Source organism: Hetaerina americana, unplaced genomic scaffold (genome assembly GCF_022747635.1).
Source record: "Hetaerina americana unplaced genomic scaffold, ioHetAmer1.1.p SCAF_20, whole genome shotgun sequence".
NCBI lineage: Eukaryota > Metazoa > Arthropoda > Insecta > Odonata > Calopterygidae > Hetaerina > Hetaerina americana.
The window spans coordinates 8680768-8702191 of NW_027286764.1; the positions used below are offsets into that span (position 1 = coordinate 8680768).

Here is a 21424-nt window from a genome sequence, read left to right on the forward strand (position 1 = left end):
TAACCCGCCAAGGAAAGCTTAGAGTGAATTCGAAACTGATTGCATAGAAATAATTTGGTAACATAATAATAATATGGCTTGTAATTCTGTGATGTACTGATTTTTACTAATGATCTATACTCGGATAAACTTCATTTACAATTTTAATTTAGTAATGAATCGATTCCATGAAGTCACGTATCAAGCAGCTTATTTCATGAACTTTAATGTTTAATAAATTTCATTTCTTACAATCCTATAAATTTTCACCACTGGTGGCCGTACATGAATTCTCGTAGGATTAATTATATTTCTTCTCCATTAGTCACTAGCCTTTAAGTAACATATATTTTTGATGATACGTCTTATAGGGAAATAGTACCTGCTTCACCCATTCGGTGAATTACAATATCCCTTTCAGATGCAGAACACTTTATGAAGGCGATCTATTATTTAAATGATGATCACTCTTGGGTGATATTTAGATCTACCTCGAATACCTAGTAATGAATGAAGCAAATTCCTTTAATGTCTACTTTGGGAGTAGAACAATATGTTGCTATCACCGGACGTATGTGGTTTGATCTCTAGGCAGCAGTCTTACTTTGGTTGTGTTGGGCCATTGGTTTGATTTTCGTGTGTAATACCGAAATTTTACCGCCTAACAAATAAGCCTAATTTGTTTCAATTGAATTTATAAAACACCTATTGCTATTAGGGCAGCGTATCGTTTATAGCAGGCGTTAAATAGATTTATTTAGCATTCTCATTTATTAACCTAGCATTACAACACACAGCGTCACTGCCCGTTCCACAAAAACCCCGTCTTCAATCCTTCAAACCTTCTACTTGCTTAATGAATGAAAGCTAACTTTGCAGATCACAATGACTTTTTATTTTCACGATCATGGTTTTGTCGCAAGGCAACATCATCAGGCAAGGTCCCTATCAACGCAATCAACTTTATCACCTGATGATGTTGCCTAGCGACGAAACCATGGCCGTGAAAAATGTCCAGTGAAATCTGCAGAGCTAGTATTTGTTAATTTACTATTAAAGACTTCCGTCAAGTAACGCCTGAGACAATGTCTTTCTACCTAACCTCAATCCGCCGAACAAACACACATTCTTTGCCTCTCCCTAACCTTCCTACCTCCAACATTCTTTCCTTCCTTACCCTGCCTTTGTATATGTTACAATGGACCAAGATGCTGGGTATATGAGAAGCCAAAGATCTCTCTCAATCGCATATTAAAATCGACTTCTTCAATGAGAGAGAGTTTTTTTTAGGATTTATCGCTGTTTTGAGATCTTTTTCGCAAGTATATTTTATTTAACAAGTTTATTAAGAGGTATATACAAGATTTTGATTAGCACATTCACATATCGTCGGTGTCTCGGTCAAAGATCGAGTGTATCAATTTTTTTTCTCAGAGAACAGCTTTTTCTAATTGTTAAGCGATATCGAAGTATAAAAAAAAACTCGATGAATATTTTGGGAAAAAGTTAACAAAAAAAAAGCTTGTTCTTTCTTTCCTTTCAGAGTGGTAAATTTCGCGGCGCAAAATGGACTCTTGAAGTGGTCACTCATTACGATTTGGTTTTCATTTCTGTTTGAAAAGAGAGAGAGTTTAGAGAGAGAGGAAAGGGGGTAGTGGATAAAGACGCCGTAGTGGATATTCGACGGGGAGAGATAAACCTCCCCCCTCAGACGCACTCAAGAGGTTTGAGTGGTTGGGAGGGCGGGGGGGGGAGAAAGGGGCAACGAATCGCCGCCCCGCGCCCCCCCCTGCTAGCGGCTCTCATTTGGAACTCTCATTTCGCATTCACCAGGTCCGATGGAGTGGTTGGTGGGATACGAGCGGAGCGGGTTTTGTTGGATATCGGAGAGAGGGAGAGGCGGCGGGGATTTCGGAGCGGTGGGTCCAGTAGCACTTCGACACCGGACCCACGTTACTCGCGCGTCCGTCCAATCCTCGGCTCATCAGGTGGCCGGACGGCTCCTTCGGATTGAATATCGAGCCACAAGTGCACTTACAGCATCGGGATTCCACCGTGGACCTCTTTGCGATGCAAGAACGAGGCTTAAGTTGAACAACGACCACGGTGTTTGGCAGCCAGGCTGGTGCGATGCGTTGGTTATATCGTTTACACTTCATATATCAAAACCATTAGTGTTTCAATGCAACAATTTCAGAGCGTAAAAATCATTCGCCTTGACTGGGACTCGAATCCAGATCCCTCAATATCCGGTCGAGTGCTTTAGCCACTTAAGCTACCGAGGCGTCCTCTTAAACTCTGAAATTTTGGGGCTTTTAAAGGAACTAGATGTTATGACGAAATACCGTACATACAATGTCACATGCATTCGTAGTCGTGCGCGAGGCGCCACAGTCCACGAGGTTAAAGCCAACTTTAAACACTTATGGTGTTTTCCCTTTGACAAATTCCATAGAAACTGCGGGAGATGCCGCAACAGTAACTTTTAACGGAGTCAAAGTTGGCTTTAACCTCGTGGACAGTGGCGCCTCGCGCACGACTACGAATGCATGTGACATTGTATGTACGGTATTTCGTCATAACATCTAGTTCCTTTAAAAGCCCCAAAATTTCAGAGTTTAAGAGGACGTCTCGGTAGCTTAAATAGCTAAAGCACTCGACCGGATATTGAGGGATCTGGGTTCGAGTCCCAGTCAAGGCGAATGATTTTTACGCTCTGAAATTCATTGAAATGCACATTAGCGGATGACTCCGTTAAAAGTTACTGTTGCGGCATCTCCCGCAGTTTCTTTGGAACCATTAGTGTTATTGTTATATAGGTGTAACTACTGTTTAAAGTAAAGAAGTAGAAGTAAATTTTTATTATTATTATGCGTCGAATAGATGGCATGAATTCGTAATGAAATATCATTTTACTTGAATACAAATTTTGATATGTTAGTAAAAGTCCAGCGAAATATTTTTTCAAATAATAGTTTCATTATTTTAGAATTAAGTTCAATAACTTGCATAGGGAACATTTTCAACTTTAGCCCTGTTTAAGGTAAATCGAGAGTTGAAAGAGTGTTTGGCAAAATTTAGAAAATGCATTGATTTGATGCGGGTCTACCGACAGATTTGCCGAGAAAACCAAGGCCCGGTATGCCATTTTTCCAAGGAGTTTTACTTCAAAGTCCTATTAATGATCCATTATGAACGAAATACGCTCTTGGGAAAGGATGGGATTTTATTAAATAATATAAAATTTACAGCGGGAAAATAACTTCCAAAAAGTAGCAACATCGAAAGGAAATACTACGAAAAAACGATTAGAATTTTTTTCATTTAAGGATAATCATAACATATGAATATATTTCGTTTAATTTTTTTACTCTTGATACATACATCAGACTTAATTTCATTTCGGTAGCGCTTACTATTAGCAGAATATAATTTATACCATTATCTATACCTTTGCCGAATTCCTCCGGAAAGTTTGGTGAAATGAATTTTCCATGAAGATACAAATCTAGCACTAAGAGAACTAGAAAATTAAAAAAATAATGCTATGATGTGGTGATAAGATTGTGTAAATTTTTTTCGTCAGAAGCTACTTCCAATACATGAGGATAAACTTCTTACGTTCATATAATTGGCCTTGGAATAACAAACCAAAAATAAAGAATCATCTCTCTATTGCGTTCATTTCTTTCTCTATTACGCAGTTTTCGAAATTATCCATATTGAAGAGCAGCCCGTTACGGTTCTTTATATAAACAGAAATAATTATTTACTCGAATTTGTATTTTTAACTATAACGCTTGAAATCAAATATATTACGATTTGAAAATATAATAATCATAATAGTAATCTTCTGCATACGCGGCATCCCTGTCCGTGGTGTACTGCGCACGCAGTTGATGGAGTTGGGCCCCAGATTCGTGGGGGAAGGCCCCGGGAGGAGGCAGAGTTGAAGCTGGGTGTCGAAGGAACGGGTGGGTGAGAAGAGGGCGATATTTTCAACGCGTGAAGGGACAACACATGGATCGAGTGAAGGGAAGAGAGACAGGAAAAGATATTTGTTCATCAGCTTCACTTTTGTACGGCTATTCTTAAATTTCCAATCCACCCTCCATCATCTCCTGTGCTGTTTCATAACCCTCGTGTTACCAACTGATAAATGAGACATTCCAGCAAAGATGGATATGAATACTCGTTCTTTCTCCGGACAATCAAGAATCATATTGGTAAGCAATCAAAGTCACCGTGAAAATATTATTAGTAACTTTTAATGGAATTATCCACTAAAAGGGCATTACAATGTAAGTGCATAAAAGTGTAAAAATCATTCGCCTTAGCCTGGATCCGAACCTGGATCCCTCGATTTCCGACCGAGTGCTTTATTCTGTTCAGCTGTCGAGGCGTCCTCTTACATTCCGAGGTTTTTGGGGGCTTTTAAAGGAAGATCGGACATCGAGGGATCATGGATCGAAGCCCAGGCACGTGAATGATTTTTACAATAAAAAATTGTTTCATTTTTAAGTACAAACGTGGTTCACATAGAGCGCAATTTTACATCTATATAGTGTGACCCGCAAGGGCGTGTGGCGTGGGGGTGTTAGGTCACCACCCGTAGAAGAGAATAAAACCGCCTGCAAAACTCGCAAATTCGTGTCAATCTACACCCACAGAATCCTATATATTCATGCAAAAACCTTTACACACATGCAAATACATATACTACTTGCTAAAATGTAGATGCATCTACCAATACACGTTTTGTCTATGTAACTTTTAATATTGTGCTGACTTGTAAATGGAATTTCTTTAATATTTATAAAGTGAATTGGGTTTCCTACTATTATGATTCCCAATTTTCCGGAGAAAGAACGAGTTATTGCATCTATCTTTCCTGGAATCTTTCTCCCTTATCTAAATTTTAGTACCCCTTCCATCCTGTTGCATTGTAATGCAAAAATTAGCGGATGATTCCGTCAAAAGTTACTGTCGCGAAATCTCCCGCAGTTTCTAGGAATACGCTTGTGTTCTCTGGTTCTTAGTTTAAATTATCTTCCATTTTGCCCTGTTCTTATGGCGGTTCCGGCGTTGCAGTTGATTTTTATAATCCCGCTTTGTTTCTTTCCATCCCTTATATCTTTTGTATACATGACAGCATGAAACAAGGGTTTCATGCTGTCTTTGTTATGCTTGGCATTGAATTTTTCTCCTTCGGGAATATTATGGCTTTTCTCTTAGATATCTCTTTTAATAAAAAAGGTTCGAGCACCGTTTTATTCCTGCCGCCCCAGTGCAATGCTAGAAAACTTCACGCTAGCTATCTGAGTTTCGAAAAATGCACAAGTGTTGCACATGCGGGAAGATATAATGTTCTTGTTCCTTCCTGGGAATCCATGGGAAGAGAAAGAAACTAGGCCCCCTTATTACCCTGATGTTTGAATTTCACACGCCGATGGGCGCATTAACAGGTGATGACTACTCTCACTTATCAAAACGACCTTCGTGTTGATAAATGTTGGCAGAATATTCTCCTCTAACTACTTGCATCTGAATGTGTCCCAAGTGCAATGAAATCCTGTCACTCCGCAATAGAATTATATGATATCTATAAAGCTTTTCAACATTCTCAATATGTGAATTTTACAATATTTAGCCAAATACATACAACCGCATTTCAAGTGTCAAAATATCTGTCAAAAGTTTAAATGTTGACGAATGAACATTCTTCATAGAGTGACAAACGCGTAGAAATGGGAGGGAGAAGACTTCAGAAAGAGCGAACCAGGAGTTTCATTGGTTTCTATCGGATGGGAATTGGCGCCTCTTGGCCAAGGCATTTATTGCATGTGTTTTGGACAGCATCCGCGTCGATGCTGAAATATTTGCATCCATTCGAATTTCATGAAAAGGCCCGCTTGGTATTAAAGAGAGTCCTTTGATCCCTACGCCATAGCCATGAAAAAGAATAACTTTTTGATTTGGAAACAAGTTCGCCGGGCTTTTTAAACACTCCTCGCAGTCCGCCCCAAAATTATTAGCCAGGGTACCATCTAAATTTTCACTTCCTCCAATCCGCTGCTGTTTCTTATCATTCCGGAAGCACCTCCTCAAACATTATGCGTGTTTGATGATGTGCGTACACTTATAGTACCAGGTATCAGTGTTTATAGCTAGGCCAAGAGAGAGAATGAGGATTACGATTTATTGAAACAGTCAGTTTGCACACTGCTGACAATTGCCTCGAACGCCATTGCGGATTGGACAATAAATGAAACCAAAAGGAATATCCCCTAAAGTGTGCACCAATGGAAAATGGTGAGGACGTTACCATATCTCTACTATGCCACGAATTGCCATAGAAATAGCCTCTGTGGTAAATAAAGTGGGAGAGGACACTTTCATGCTTAACAGATAATGAAGATGCGTTTCTAAATTTTGAGCTCGGGGAAGAGATGGAAATCTAATGGAGCCAAATCGGGCGAATACGACCGAAGTGGCAATAATTCGCATCTTTGTCCACGTATTTTTGCCATGGCAACAACACTTGTGTGGAAGCGTGCATTGTCTTGATGAAACATGACTTTCTTCCTTAATAAACCAGGCCTTTTTACGCATATCTGATGCTGTATTTTGTTCAGGGGGTTGGCGTAGTATTGTTCAATTGTTGCTTGACCAGCAGAATTCCTTTCGTATCCCAGAAAACTGAAACCATTATCTTTCCGGCCGATCGCATTGCCTTTGCTTTCTTTAGTGGAGGTGAGTCAACATGTTTCCACTGCTTTGACTGTTTTTTTGTCTCTGGGGTACAGTAGTAAATCCATGATTCATCTGTGAGCACGCATCGGTGAAGACAATCTTGTTAGTTGCTCTTAAAACGGGTCAAACATTGTTTGGAAATTTCCATTCTAATGAGTTTTCGTTCTTACGTCAACAGCTGCGGCACGCATCTGGGAAAGGATTTTATCTTATCCAAACCCACTCCCAAAATGCGATATCCCCGCTCAGATGAAATGCCTACAGCTTCCGCAACTTCTTGTACCTCAGTTGGCGACCCTCCAAGACCATGTCATGCATTTTTGCAATACTATCTTGGGCAGTGGCTCATTTTGCGGGTCATTTTTGGGCAGTCACTGCGCGGGTCATCATTTAAGCCGTGCCGACCAAACTTAAACTCATTTGTCCACGTGTCAACTGTTGAACATGAACAAGTTGAGTCCTTTCAGAATTTTCTGAAATTCGACATGAATTTCCTTTCCCTTCATATCTTTCTTTACAAAGCATTTTATCACTGCTCGAATCTCAATTTTGTTCATCCATCCAAAATTTTGTTCCATCTTCGTAAGTCACTACACAGGAACAACACGAGAGGCGTCTGCACCACAGACCTCTTCCAAAAGCACTGACGCCTTACGGGTAGACTACAAAAGAATTACCTATTACTACACGGGGAAGCCGTTGCCCTAGCGCTGATGTCTGTTGGTGATTGCCATAGCCTTTCAAACTACCCCTTCATTTGGTTAGCCATAGTAGTTAGTGCTCGTTAAAAAACGCTGCTGCCTTGGCTTCCGGCAATGCCCCACACTGCCCTATATCTAAACTCTCAATATATAGAAAGTGGAGTGAGGTGATCCCACGGATACATTTGCGGTGGACATTCGCTTTCCGTGGCATTTTTCCCGCTTCAGTCCTCGTCGGAAACAGCAAGACGCACGCCATGCACATTGAAAAAGGGTTCGGCGGAGATAGCGTGATTCATCGCCGGGGATTGCTCACTCAGTTTCCGCAGAGTCTTATGTGTTCTTCATGTTTCTCCCGCATCCGAGAGGAAGGCATCCCCGCCCCCGCGAACACCCACACCCTCAGCCCTCACGGCCGCCAACAGCACCCGGAGTGATTAAAGGGACCCGAAGGGAGGGAGGAGGGGAACGGCAGCAGTGGCGTCAAAGAGTGCCTCAGGGGACGCGCCCGGGTGGAGAGGCGGCGTGGGCGAGGTGTGAAATTGAGGGGGTTGGGTCGGGAAAGGGGGACACAGGGGAGCGAGAAGGGGTGTAAAATTCAAGGGTGTGTGACTCCATCGGGGGCGAGAAAAAAAACCGCGGAGGGATAGAGGAGAGGGAGGAGGAAGAAGACCGGGAGAAATTATTGGGGAGAGCATTGGATCAAGAGACGACTCAATTGTAATTCAACCAATTACTCGGATTCATATGGGTTATGAGGATTTGACTTAAATCTTGACATATATTTTAGGAGGAAGTTCTGTAACAAACTAATAAGAAATGATATTTTATATTGAATACGCCCAAGGGTGATTGGATTCGCTCCGGACAAGAAGAGAGATTGATGTGAAACTGGGATTGTGAGAATGATTTCGGATATTTTTTAGTTTATTAGCGGCATGGAAATAATTAACACCACCAAAAACTATAATTGTGCAATCTTCCTCCGCTTAAAACATTTAAAATTTACTGGAACGTATAAAGATGCCTAAACTATTTGTTCCCTCACTCAATTCACGTTCACGGAAAAATTAAATACCTAGATAAATACGTATGTTGATCGAAAAAACTAATTGTAATATACTATTACGTCTATCATATAAGGGCAAATTTTGGAACATGAAAAATAAGGGTTTCCTTGCACCCCATGCCTTACACCTCTCGGTGGCAGCTGCTCGGGCATGGCGCACATGTGAGTGGTGCCCAGATAGTGACTTAAGTTTCGGTCTAGCGTGGTGGTGGGTAGGGCTAGAGCCACCATCTAGGTGTCTGAAAGCCCTTAGCCTCAGTCCACACATTCTGCTGTGGTAGTTTACGATGCTCACTGTGGTTCTTCTACTTTGCACACACTGCGAACCGTTAAAATGTGCACTCCAATAGAATACAGGGTTCGTCCGGAAAATAAGTGTACTGAGCTCAGGAAAAAAATCTATTACACTTTTACATATCTTAAGCTAATATTCCTCAAAATAGGACCCTTGTGAGTCGATACACTTGTTCCAGCGGCGTTCCCATTCCTGGAACGCTCCCGCGAAGGCATCATCGGGAACCTCTCGAAGACTCGTCGTCGACCTCTTCTCTGCCCTCCACGAACATCTTGTGCCACCGAAAGATCATGTTTCTGGACATGGCTGACTCCCCGTAAGCCTGGTTAATCATACCGACAGTTTCGGTAGACGATTTCCCAAGCTTTACCGCAAATTTGATGGAATAACGCTGCTCCAAAAACTTCGGCATCGCGTTCCGTGACGTGGGTCAGCGTGGAGGTTCGCGTTAACAGAGCTCCTCACTACACCACAGCTCAGAGCCGACTGCCTTTTTCAGCGTCGCTTGCCAACATACCCCCCTCCAATCGCAGCCCGTCAGAGCCCAGCCAAGGAGTCAGTACACTTATTTTCCGGAAGAACCCTGTATCTCGCAAGTTCTGAATTTTGGTCTGTGATTAAGTTTTTATTTGCAAAAAAACCACAAGCCAATTGAAATTCATGGAAAACTTTGTAAATTGTACGGAGACGGAATAATGAGTGAAGGCGGAGATAGACAGTGGTGACTTTAGTTGAAAAATGGCCACAGTGCCACTGTTCACGACGAAGGGCGCCAGTGGTCGGTCCAGCCTTGTGACAGATGGGCTGACGGTGAAAATAAACCAAAGGTTTCGTGATATTTTATGATTCGTGATAAATAACGATCGCAATTCAACGAATTCTATCGTTAGATGTGTATGGCAATACAGCACTTGGCCGTGGAATTGCGTGCTGGTGTAAACAAGTGGTTAAAATGTAAGGCGGCAGATTTCTTCAGATACAGAAATGATAATCTTGTATGTCGTTATGACAAATGCCTCCATTTGAATGGCGCCTATTTATGAATACAGTTGAAGAATGTGAATTTTAATTGTATGTAAAAAAACTTTTGTCTAAATACTAGATTTATATTTCATTTTAAAATGTAAGTTACTTTCTGGAGAGGCCTCGTATAGCATAAATGTAGAGGGCACGCTGACGGAATTGCATCGTGAATTTAGGGAAAGAGGCGGATTGCGTCACGAGCGGAAGGTTTTGCGTTCTCGGGAAGGAATAGGAAGAGATATGGAAACTCATTTGGTGCGGAGGGAGTGAGAAGCTTAATGGTGCGGGAGGGAGAACTAGGAAAAATGCCGAGGGAGGCTTGCTGACGCACGGGGGGAAATGCGACGCATTGGTGCGTCATAGGGAAATATTTCAGGGGCGGGTGAGTGGAAAATAGAAGGGGGTGTAGTGGAGGGGGATGTGGCGGCCGGTCGTACTTGAGGAGGCGGGGAAGAAGGGATCACGGGAAAACGTCTCCCGAGGTGCATGGGGGACTGCAGCCCCCAATGGTGGGGGCAAAGTGCGGCAAGGAGGAGCGGAGGAATGGGCCGCTTCGGGAGTGGGCCGCTTTGTCGCAGGTTGGCGAGGGGGCGGTTCGGGCGAAGGGACCAAATTGGTCGCGGAGGAGGGGAGGGAAGCGTTGTCTACACTCGTCACCTCCCCGCCCGCCCGCCCCGCCCACTCCTTGAAGCCTTAATTCTCATTCCGCCGCCTTCTACCGAGGCATTCATTCATTTCGCTTTAATTTCGAAGCCTCGCTACTTGGAAACACGAACGAGAGTGACTCTGAGGGTTCTACTTCTTCCAATCGGTTTTTCTCTTCCCTTCTTCACTCCCATCTTCCTCTTTTCCATTACTTTCATCTACCTCTTCCTCCATTCTCATCATTTTTCTCTCTCCTTACGACAATCGCATAGTAATGGATGGTAAGATAAAAAGCATACCCTTTTATACAAACACCAATCGCGAGTCGGGATATCTGCGGCTCTGAATCATTGCATTCAGAGCGGTTTCAAATTATGTTTTATGATTCTACGATTGACTCAATACTACACGCGAAAAGATATGGGAATAGCGAATTGTTTTTTCATAATCCTTAGAATAAGTGCATCGATTAATGGCAAATAATATTTAACGAAAATATTCACTTGATGAGATTACGGGTGGCGTATGAATTCATTAATCAGAACAAAGAAGCATGTGCACTCCCAGAATGAGGTGAATTAGGGTAGATAAAGAATGGGCAATAGACAATGGGAAGGCAATATCCTAGAGATAAAGATTTTTTACCACAACATTGAAAACTCAGTCTTCTTCCATACTGATTTATATTATACCACGTATTATAGATAAAAAAACCATAAACACAGTAATCAACCCGAAGGTCGGTTTAGCAGGTGATGGCAGAGTTCACCCAGTCCTAAGCCCTATACGGCGTGTGAAATTCACACATCAGGGTAGCGGGGCCAGTTCCTTTCCCTGTGCCTGTTATGGTTTCCCAGGAACATCTGGTACCCGAAGAATCACATATCTTGGGTAGAGCTGCAGGTTCCCAGGGAGGCTTACCCGAGAATCGAACCCGGGCCCTCCGATAAGTAGTCCAACGCTCTATCCCTAGACTACCGCGACCCACGTAATTTAGATCGAAGACAAATAAAACGCATGCGATAATTGAATCCTGATATTTAGTCAAGGCGTACACCGGTTCCATTGCCTATGGTGATATCCGACGACACAAGAATTTAGCAAATTAAATGGAAGGGACATGATCATGTAGAAATGAAGGGTAGCTCACCGTCCAACCCTTTCTCTTCATTTGTCAGTTAACGTCACCGGATCCCCACCAGTCCCACCGGGCAGTTTTACTGTCGATGGAAGGCCAAATATTTTGGGCGTCGTAAAACGCAATTTGTGCTCATTCGTGGCGGACGGTTCGTACATTGAGGTAAGCCTAGTTCGTAGACATCGCGGATAGTAGAACATTTTGATGAGGGTACTGATGGTTTCTGAAAGCAATGACAAATAGCTAGAGTTTTCTAGTTAATTTTCTTATCATAAATATCTTTTATTAGTTCATTTTCTGTTCAACCTGATCAAGTGGTGAGACCTTTAGAAAGATTCAGAACAAACGAGTTTAACTATGACACTGAAGGAATTGTTATGGCTCCACACGATTTAGGTAGATCAGATCACAAAGCTAAAATAAGGGAGATAGATTCCAGTACAGATGGATACAAATTCTCATTCTTTCCTCGAACAATCAGAAATCACAATAGTAAGAAACCGAAGTCCCTTTAGAAATATCGAAAACATTTAATTAGCAAGCCGGAACAAAATTTAACATTGCAAAGATCTTAGGTGTATTTGTAGGTGCATGTGTATATTAGTTGGAGTGTTTGCATGCGTGTGGGGTGTATGTGTTCTTGCATGAATGTTTACCGTCTTGTTTGTGGTCGGCATAAATTTGTGAATTTTGCATGCGGTTTTTTTTTCTTTCTTAATTACAGGTGGTGTCCTAACACCCCCCGCCACACGCCCTTACGGCCGCTTGCGGGGTATTAAGTAGATGTAGAAGTTTTCTACCTCCCTAGCCATGGTCTGCGAAACGGCAGCAATTTTCCTCCCTGTTGTTTGCTTGCCACGTCCCGTATATTCCCTCCTCCACTTCAATACTATAAAGTTCCCTCCGGCATTTGCATTGTTGCCTTCTTCGAGTATTGCCTGAGAACCTACCTTCCCATTCTGGTCTCATGGTATTTGACAGACAATGTTGCGCATATTTTGAATAAAATAATCAGTTATTTTGAATCAGTTTGACTTCTCAAATGTATTGTTAGTATCAGAGGACCAGATTCTACGATACATTAAGGACTTCTAAGAAGATGATCAAAACCATTTTTTCCCATTTTACTGGTACACGTGTTGTTCTCTCTCGCCATGCCTCCAGCAGTCCAATTTTAACTTTTACTATTCCTACCGAAAGAATTTTCAACCACATAGTCAGAATAACAAATAAAAAATAGACCAAAACAAAAAGAGAAAAAAGGTGATAATTAAGTTGTAGATACTATGAGAATATGGCTCAATTCGCATTAACTCTCGAGTGAACGTTCTACGCATAGGGTATCGTTTACAACTGTGAACATTTTCACATTAAGGGTAAGCTAAGGGTTTTTTTTAAACTTTCAGCTAAGGGTAATATTTTAATTTAGTGAAATTCATTCGCACTCATCCATTAATTCAATTGCGAACTCACGCTATTTTTTAGTTTTTTCAGTTTTTTTAGATTTTTCAGTTTTTAAGTTTTTGGTGTTTATAGTGCCCTGCAAACCACCGCCAGGGTTATCTGTTATTGTGAAATTAATGGATGTATATGAATCTACATAAAAAGAGTTGATCTTTGTATTCATTTCGTTCTCCAGCTAATGCTATCATAAAATGCGTATCAAAGCGTCGAATATTTAAAAAGTCAGATATTATCCTCAAAATATATAATGAAAAATTTTTCGATCCCTTAAATAAACACATTTAAAACGTATCTTGGAGATAGGTAAGCGACTATTTAATGTAAAATATTTTAATTTCTCTTTAATGTAGTAATGAAATAATGTAAAATGTAAACACGAGTATATTTGAGAAATGCAGTGTATTTCGTGGCCGCTAAATGTTGGCTAAACAAACTTCCTGAAATAAACGAGAAACAACGTTATACTACAACGCGTCACCTGTAACTTTTCTCCGCTAGAATTTGCTTCCTATATTATCCTATTTACTCCATCCTATTCTAGTTGCAAGGATTTGGTTTGCAAACTTTCCACCGAGTATGCAGAAGCAATTTTGGTGCAGCCAGTATTGGAATTAAGGTCTCGGGCGAACGGCTGACACGATCAGCCTTTCGGAATGCTTTGAACCAGCGAGTGACCTCCTCGCGAACGGGAGGGGAAGACATCATGTTGCCGCCCTCACGCCCATCGGCTAGAAGTGTGAATGTGCTAACTCGAACGCCAAATTCATCTGTTCGGCCGAGATGGTGGAGGAGAATGGCAGGTTTCTTGGTGGGAAGACATTTCCCTTCGATTACTTCACAGTTTGACACAAGGGCGCCTCCGCTCAAAGGAGATGTAAGTACGCCAGCGTACGATGGCGGCGTAATTCGAGTTACCCTCTGGCTGCCAACAAAATAGGCCTCGGGATCATTTATTCCATTAACCAAACGCAGTAGAGAGCAACACAATGCAAGTTCCTTTGAAATTAGCTTCGCGCCAACTCTTCGGAGCCGTCACCACGCACGCACACAAACGCCCACGACAAGTGAAGGATTTAATTATATCGAAATTATGCCAATAAATCATGCTTACGTGCACGACTTAGTTTTGCACTTAGGATAACGGAATGTAATATAATTTTATCAATTATAATAAAGCGATGTAGCACAACATAATAAGTGTGACTTATGCTTCTAAAACTTCATTGGTTATAACGAATGAAAATTGTATAAGGAAACAAAATTTATTTATTTATTTATTTATTTAGGATACATTGCTGTTAGGCGATAATAATAGATTTTCACACGGCATTTAGAAACACCGCCAAAAGCATTGTCTGTTTGTATTGAGGCGTATTCACAGCATTTTAATATTGTCTCTAAACATGCAGAGATATCCCACGAACAGTATACATACATAATCAAAGATTTGTTTGAAAAACATCCGCTATTACGTGAAGTCTCTGAAGTTAACCCTAGGTTACATGGCTTTGGAATGATAAGTCATTGTTTTCAAACCATAATTACTCACTTGATTAGAAGTAATTACCCAGAGTTTTCATAAATAATTTCGTAGTGTAAGTGCATTTTTTTATGTGTACATCTCCTGTGTTCGCCTTTTATGTTTGTTCCTATCCCTTTTCCTCATTTCTATTTCATTGTGGTAGTTATATATATATATATATATGAAGGTATATATGTATATATATATATATATATATATATATATATATATATATATATATATACATATATATACACATATGTAAAAACTTTGATGAAAACATTAAAAATATTTTTGCATAGAGACACAAAGAAAGGCAGCATATCGCGTTGAAGTTTCGAGGCACGGCCGTCATCGCATGAGTCTGAAGATTACGACGGCCGTACCGACGAAACGTTAACTATGTTAGTGTCCTTTCCCTGTGTTTCTATGCATAAATGCTTTAATCAAAGTTTTCATATATTTATGTCGTCATCGAAAAGCACTCACTGTCGATGTTATATATGGTATTAATTATTATCATCCTTGAGACTTTTCTTCGACATATTTATGCATACATATTTGTAAGTATGTATATATATATATATATATATATATATATATATATATATATATATATATATATATATATTGACATGAACAGAAGAAATGATTAAGTAGCCCTAATTCACCAACAGCAATTTCTATTCGGTACATTGCCTACTCAATATCGTCTCGTCACTTCTCAACTTCTCAGTCTTCCATTCCTGCCTTCTTCTCCAAACCAGTTCCTCGATCCTCGGTAGAGTGAGGGGTGCTGTTGAGGGGAGAAAGTAAAGGGGGAGTCGGCCGGGAGTAAAAGTGGCAGAGGAACGGACTTGGGTATTCTGTCTGTCGGCGGGGGGCGCTCACACTCCCACTCGCCCGCGCCTCCCGTCCTTTCAACGACCCCTCCCTCGGGCAGAATGACCTTTCACCTTCAAAATGCTCCATTGCGCAACGGGAGGGAGACGGACAATCACGATGCTCCGACAATCTCTGTTGCTTTTAATTACAATAGATGAAGCTACTAGCTGGCTTATTCATTGTCTAATCGGTAACAATTCTCGATCACGCTTCATTGAGCTGAACAGTTTAAATTTCCATGTGATATTTAATAGCATCTAATGACTGTGCCAACAATCAGAAATAAGGACATCCAGAATCCATTACCACCGATTTCATCTTTCCTTTTATGGGAAAAATTGCAATTTATTATAATTCCCGTGCAATAGCATACTTTTGCGATTATTAAAATATAAAATAATTATCCTTTGGTCAAAAATCCTTAATGTTTGAACGGCTGAAAATAAAAATTTTCTGTTCATTTTGTTGCGTATATTTTCCTAAAATTGTAATTATAGCGGAAAAAATTGCTGATTTCTTTATAGACATCTTGTGGTTGGTATGCATTGCAACGTGACCAATAGAAGCGACGTTTTTTCCCGCATTTTGGTCAAAGATGGGAACTCAAAATCGCGTCGAATGCGGGTGAATTAGTTTTTAGTTAAGTCAAAATTATAAGCTTTTTTTTGTAATTAAATTAGTTTTAATGCGGGCAGCTTTTTTAATTTAATCAAATAACATTACATTTTAGCTCGTGGCGTTCTATTGTAATAGGTTTGCAATTAACGTGGAACTCCAAAGAAAATATTATATATATATGTTTATTAAATTTTATATGTATATATAAAATTAGTATACATATACATTTATATATATATATATATATATGTATATACATACATATATATATATATATATATATATATATATATATATATATATATATATATATATATAATGGGCTGACACAATATAACACACAGAAAAGAATAGCAACATTTAAAAGAACACTCACACGGTAAATTGTTTGAGCTTTCGGCCCTCTCAGCGGCCTTTTTCCATGAAGAAGAAGGAATAGGAAAGAAAGTAAGGTATCAGCTAGATAATATCCTGGTTAGACACAGGATTAGGGACTTTGTGATTGATTCGCACAGCTTCCCGGGAGCGGGTGCGGATTCTGACCACGATTTAGTTGTTATGAAATGTATGGTCCGTTTCAAAAAGTTAAGGCAGGGGCGGCGGGTCGAAAAACTGAATGTAGAAGCATCAAATGAATTGAAAAGGAAGGAGTACCAACATGCCGTAGAGTAAATCATGAAGAATGGTAAAGAACTACGTCCTCTCGAAGAAAAATGGGAAAGTATTAAGGAAGGGTTGTCTAAAGCCGCGAGAGAAACCATTGGAACCGTTAACGCTAAAAGGACTAGGAAACCATGGATCACAAATGAGATGATTACAAAGATGGTTGAGCGGAGAAAATGGAGAAATGTAAATACAGACTTAGGCAATATGAAGTACAAAGAATTAAACAACTAATTGAGGCGGGCAACAAATTAAGTAAAAGTAGGATATGGAAAGTTTGCAGAGGAAGGGTGAAATTGGTGCGCTGTACAGCAAAGTTAAATGTAATCGGGAAGTAAGAAAGGGAGATCTATTCTAACAGTTAGAGATAAGGCGGGTTAGATAATAGTTGACGCAGGAAATATCCAAGAGAGATAGAAGGAATATATAGAAAAACTGTATAGTAGAGAACTCAGACCAACAAAGTTAGACATTGAAAAAGAAAATGACGTAGAGGAAGACAGCTTAGGTCCAGGCATACTAGACAATCAGATAGAAAGGGCATTAAGGGAGATGAAACTAAATAAGGCCGTGGGGGTAGATAACATTCCCGTGGAACTTTTAAAATGCTTAGGAAAATATGGGAGGAAGAGGCTATATGGGCTGATTCATAGTATTTATGAGCAAGGAATCTGGCTGGAAGACTTCGTGAGATCAGTTTTAGTTCATATTCCGAAAAAGGTAAAGGCCACGTCATGTGAGGACTATAGGACAATTAGTTTGATATCCCACGCAGCTAAACTTGTTCTCAGGATCATAAACAAAAGGGTTGAGAGTAGGGCAAATGATTACTTAGAGTATGATCAGTTTGGGTTTAGGAAGGGGAGAGGTACGCGTGATGCCATTGCAGTAATGAGATTATTAATCGAGAGGAATATAAAACACAACCAGGAGGTATTTGCTTGTTTCGTAGATTTCGAAAAAGCGTTTGATAGAGTGAATTGGGAAAAACTAATTAGTATATTGCAGAAAATAGCAATAGATTTGAGGGAAAGGAGGCTAATCCGCAACCTGTACATGTCTCAGACTGCTCAGGTGCGGGTGGGAAACGGGGAGTCAGGATGGGCAGTGATAGGAAGGGGTGTAAGGCAGGGTTGCCCATTATCACCGTTGCTGTTCAACCTGTATGCAGAGGAAATGATCAAAGAGGCATGGGAAGAACTTGAGGTAGCAATGAAACTGGGCGGGTAATTCGTAAAATCAGTTAGGTTTGCTGATGACCAAGCTTTAATTTGTCAGTCAGCCAAGGGGCTGCAAGCATTGCTGAGTGAATTGGAAATTCAGTGCGACAGGTATGGGATAAGAATCAATATTAATAAAACAAAGGTTATGCGATTTTCTAGAAAGAAAAAGGCCAAGCTTAACATTAAAATAGGAGGGCAAAAGCTAGAGCAGGTAGAACAGTTTACGTATCTCGGTAGTGTTTAGGACCAACGTGGTCAAAGTAGTAGAGACGTAAGGAGAAGAATTGCGCTAGGCAAAGAGGCTTTCACAAGGAGGAGGGAGTTGATGACAGGGACTTTGAGTAAGGATTTTAAGAAAAGACTCGTAAAAACTTTGATATGGAGCGTATCTATGTACGGAGCGGAAACGTGGTCATTGAAGCAGGAGGATAGACGTAGATTGGAGGCTTTTGAAATGTGGGTGTGGAGAATAATGAAGAAGGTGAATTGGACAGAGAAGAAAACAAACGAGGAAGTACTTAGTATGGTGGACGAAGAGAGGGGTTTGTTGGGAGATATCCTATGGAGGCGGGAAAAGGGGATGAAGGGGGTATTAACCGGCACTGGGATGTTAAAGATTGTGATAGAAGGGAGAATGTTGGGCAAACGAGGAAAGAAATATGTATATATACATGTGTGCAGATATGCATATATATTTATGTATATAAATACATATATTTACAACATATATTGTTATATAAACTTCTTCAAAAAACTTCGAAAGCGAAAGATCCCCAGCTTCGATGCAATATTTGCATAAATTTTAGTCAATACTTAACAAAGCTCAGAACCAAAAAGAGAAAGAAACTAGTTACACAAATATTTATATAATATTGGAATTATTTTATGAATTTTCACTAATAAATACCAAGCAAACTTATTAATTAATAAATATTATATGCATTTATGATTAAAAATGCTCAATATTTATACATTTCTGAAATTAAATTCCATAGGAATGATGTTGCTTCTTAAAACATAGCATTATATGGGAATTCGTATTTTACTCACCTAAGGTAGCTGCACTTAAAGTTGTACTCTCAGTACTCCTGAAAAGACAAAGGCTGATGTTATACCTGCAGAATTCATCTTAGCTAATGCAATCATTTGAAACATTATAACATTTTTATTAATTATAAATCATTTTTTTATCCTAAGAAGGAGAAAAATCAATAATCCCTTCAAATTTGTTGATACAATACGCTCACTTAAAATCAAATCAACGAAGGTCTTTAGCTAAAGGGCAAATTACTCTTGTTTTAACCTGCTTGAGTCCTGTCTTGCCCTTAAATTGTTTTATTTTATAAGAGGAGGGTACCTCGCTATATATAGATGCAGTAATGAAAAGGCAGATACAAATAATGATGAATTACCAGAATACAACTCTTCATTACCTCGATGAATTCCATAAGGTATTCGGTGTAGATCCGAGCACAGATTTGGTGAGCTCACTACTTCAAATTTTATTTACCGGATAGAGAGGTGATTTCGTTGAAATTTGTAGGTACATTCTGGGTGTTAGGTTGAGAGCTGGATTAAGAACGAAAGGAAAAGGGCAGGATTAAGGGCTATTGCTCCACCTTCTTCAAGTAATGTTTGTAGAGAGCATGTACAGGGCTAGATATTGTGACGATAGCACGTATGGAGCTAAGAAGGAATTGTTTGTTACCAAGCATACTTAATCAAGTGCAGGCAAAGGATTGCAATGAAGTTTATTTTCATTTTAAACCCGGGTTGGAATTATGGAATGAAGATCAGTCACGGAAAGTTAGGAACTAATAGTCAAAATAAAAAAAATACAAAGTTAAAAGAAATTTTCATAGCTCATATTGACAAGCAGTTTGGAGAAAATCTGTACAGTACCCAATTATCAGAAGTAATGCATTACATTACGAAGTGTGTACGAGAAAATGACAAAGAAAAGAGACTTGTAACAAAGACTGATTAAAAAAGCAGAGAAAAGAGACACGGAAGCTTTAATTCACAGCGTGCAGAAAAATTATCTAAAACTTTGTTCGTTGAGGGAAGATAATAAGCATAGTTCTAAATATTTGGAGAGGCCGGTGTAAAAATTGATGAAAAGAATTAAATATCCGAACAGGAACGGAAACCGAGGACTAGGCACTGTATGAGAAGAGAGAAGTTGCTGGAAAAATATTCGAAGTGGGCAAGAAAACTGGATTTAACATGTACACAGGGATGCAAGTGACTGTCGAAGACTCAGAAATTATGGAGTATTGGATAATTGAGGTGGACGGATAGGAAGTGAATCGGCAAATCGGATGTAACTATATTAGATAGGAAGTACTTGGAACAAATAAATGATTTAATTCAAACTATTGAGGTTTCAATTACTTTGAGAATAGCCAGAAATGGACAGCAAAGCATGTTTTAGTGGATTTAAAAACTCAATAGCATGTTTGCGTTTTCCAGTCCATCAAATATCTACTACTCCCTGGCAGTCTACAGGTAATAATAGAAATAATGGACTTATGTCTACTTAAACAGTAAATATTTGAGGAAAGAAAAACTATAATCTTACAGTGGAGAAATGTTGATCAACCCTATATATTTAATATCATGGTGAAGTAGATTTTCATATTTCCATTCCAAATCTCGAGAAAATGCTTGGTGTGTTAACAAATATTCTTGAGATTTTTCTTGCTTGAAGTCTAGCTGTCAATCATCCACGTAACCGTATGTCCTATCTAATTTGCTTTTCGCCTTCTAACATTGTCAAATTTTTCTTTTTTGATCTAACGTCAAAATTTACCGTCAATCCTATGGCTAACCATTAAAAAAGAAATTAGAGAGTTTTCTTAGAGTTCACCGTTGCTAGTTAGAGCCATCTTACCATGTCTTAATTGTTCAATTATATGTTAATTACCTTGTGTTGCAACAAAATGGACCAGAAATTATCGAGTTCTCTAAATCAAGAAAAAATCTTCGGCTTAGGAAGTAAACCTAAGTCAACCAAAAGGTCGAATATGAAGCAAAGGTGATCATTATTACTTCGAAGTCAACAAAAAAAATAATTTGTATTTTTTCTATTTTTTAATAGCTGGAAAGCTACATCTAGGGTGTGCGGCCGAGGTTGATTACTCAAAACAATTAATTTTGACTTGAATATTTTTACCGCTACCGCGGTCGGAGTAGTAGTAGTGGTATTTAGGGGAAGCGACCGACAGCTGAGGTCATTTGCGCCATAGGGGATGGACAGGAAAGGATGAAGGGTGGAGAGAAACCCGGCGTCGGCATTAGCCTGCTCTTAATAACGAAAGGCGCCAAGGGGGTCCGCAGCTTAACGTCCCATCCGACGGAAGGCGTACTAACTCAAAGTGCCCTCCACAAAGCATCTCAAGTAGGGATCGAGATACCTCTGAAAAATAATCAACACCGCCGGGATT

General features: G+C 39.8%; 1 protein-coding gene across 1 annotated transcript in view; it reads right to left on the minus strand.

Moving 5' to 3' along the window:
* The window catches only part of LOC139688573 (uncharacterized), a 490329-nt gene that overhangs the window by 361201 nt on the left and 107704 nt on the right, over positions 1-21424 (minus strand). Inside the window, exon 2 of the mRNA XM_071586126.1 lies at positions 19029-19066. The gene's annotated coding sequence lies outside the window, so the exon portion shown is untranslated. The remainder of the gene's footprint in view (positions 1-19028; positions 19067-21424) is intronic.